The sequence below is a fragment of the Ostrea edulis genome, chromosome 4 (genome assembly GCF_947568905.1).
Source record: "Ostrea edulis chromosome 4, xbOstEdul1.1, whole genome shotgun sequence".
NCBI lineage: Eukaryota > Metazoa > Mollusca > Bivalvia > Ostreida > Ostreidae > Ostrea > Ostrea edulis.
Genome location: NC_079167.1, coordinates 12856103 through 12858411, shown reverse-complemented (window position 1 = coordinate 12858411; position 2309 = coordinate 12856103).

Genomic DNA, 2309 nt, shown 5'->3' with positions numbered 1-2309 from the left:
GCGCTGTCTGTTCGGCTGTCCGTCCGTCCGTCCGTCCATCCAGTGTAATGTTTTCCGGACTTTTTTCTATAATGGATGCATGTACAACTTTGAAATTTGGTCACAATATCAACCTCAAAAATTGTAAGAATGGGTTTGCATTTCAACTGGATTGAGCTGGATTGGTCCATCCTTGACCTACTATTTGGAAAAAATAGGTCAAACAGTTTTCCGGGATTTTTAGTCCCCTACCGACGAAGTCGAAGGGGACTTAAAGTTTGCGCTCCGTCCGTCAGTCCAGTTTTCCGCACTTTTTTTCCTCTGTTCTTGCAGATATTTATTTTATATTTGGTACGTTGCTTTGCCATAACAAGTTACAGATCAAGTTCGAATTTTGTCACGGTTTGTTGATTTTTCACAGGCCGAGAGGTTAGAACGTTCGCCCCGCATGCGGAAGGCCGGGGTTCGAATCCCGGCCGCGACAGACCTAAGTCGTCAAAACAGGTAGTGACAGTTCCATCGCCAAACACTCGGCATCTGGTGTGAATGTCACGGGTCCTCGGAGATTACCTTAAAAACGGATGACCCGTGTCACAGTAGGTGTGGCACGCTAAAGAACCCTCACTGCTCAATGGCCATGGGCGCTGACCATAGGCCTAAATTTGAAGCCCTTCACCGGTTTTGGTGACGTCTCCATATGAGTGAAATATTCTCGAGCGAGACGTTAAGCAAGATACAATCAATCAATCAATCACTTAGTTATGGCCCTTGGACTTAGAAAAAAGCATTTGATATTTGGTACATTGCTTTGTCATAACGAGTTACAGATCAAGTTTGAATTTCGTCTCGGTCCGTTGATTTTTCACTTAGTTATGGCCTTTGGACCTAGAAAAATAGCATGAATTGTTAGTTTACATCCAAGTTTCTTATTTCTGTAGATAAAAGTACTACACTCATTGAAACTTCTAGCATAGTAATATCACAATGTAGCTAACTTTTTCATGATCACCTATTTTTCACAGTTTATTGACTTGGTTAAAGACTTAAACCTAATTATTAATTTGTCTTTTTCCTGGTCTAGTCTCTACTTGAATAGTAGTTGATTTCCAACCATTCCTATCCTGGTTCCCCAATTTTCCCCTTTACCATAACCTACATAATGAACTTTGAATATTGTTGTGGTACAGTAATTTTTGCTACCGGTAGAGGATTATGTAATGTCATGCAGTACTCTCAAAATGCTTGTTTTCATTACAGATACAGATATTGCCCTGATATTTAGTCAAAGGCTTCCTCTCAGAGGAATACAAGTTCAGTTTGCTTTTCAAATGGATTGGTCCATCCTTGACCTACTTTTTGGAAAATATAGGTCAAACAGTTTTCCGGGCTTTTTTAAAATTACGGATACAGATGTTGCCCGCATATTTAGTCAAAGGCTTCCTGTCAGAAGAATACAAGTTCAGTTTGCATTTCAGCTGGATTGATCCATCCTTGACCTACTTTTGGACTAAAAATAGGTCAGAGAGTTTTCCGGCTTTTTTTCCCATTACGGATACAGATATTGCCCTGATATTTAGACAAAGGCTTTCTGTCAGAGGAATACAAGTTCAGTTTGCATTTCAGCTGGATTGGTACAAAATAGGAAAAATAGGTCGAACAGTTTTCCGGGCTTTTTTTCATTAGAGATACAGATATTGCCCTGACATTTAGTCAAAGGTTTCCTCTCGGAGGAAGACAAGTGCAGTTAACATTTCAGCTGGATTGGCTCACTATGACCTACAGTACTTTAGGTGTAGAAGTAGGTCAAACAGTTTTCCAGATTTATTTCTGGTATGGTCACAGGTATTGCTCTGAAATTTAGTCACAACCTCCCTTTCAGAGAAATACATAATCAGTTCACATTTCAAACATTTCAACTTAATTGGTGCACCATGGCCTACTTTAGGGCTAGAAGTTGATCAAATGGTTTCCTGGACTTTTTATCATCATAGATATTGTACCGACATTTTGTTTCAACCCCACTCTCAGAGAAATACATAATCAGTTCACATGTCAGATACATTGGAACACTATGACCCACTTTAAGGCTTTTCTATTCAGAACGTGTGTTGTATAAATTCAGAGTGCACAATATGCTTCCAGGTTGAATTTCACTGTCCGGCGGGCGTATATTGTACCGTTTGCAGTACTCTTGTGAAAGGAATATTATTGAATGCATACAACATATGTATCAGGAAGTTCTTAAACATGTTGTTGAAATACATGTATAATCTTTTCAATTCAGATACTAGCATTTAAAAGCGCCTGAAAGGCCTGCAGCTGAATGTGTC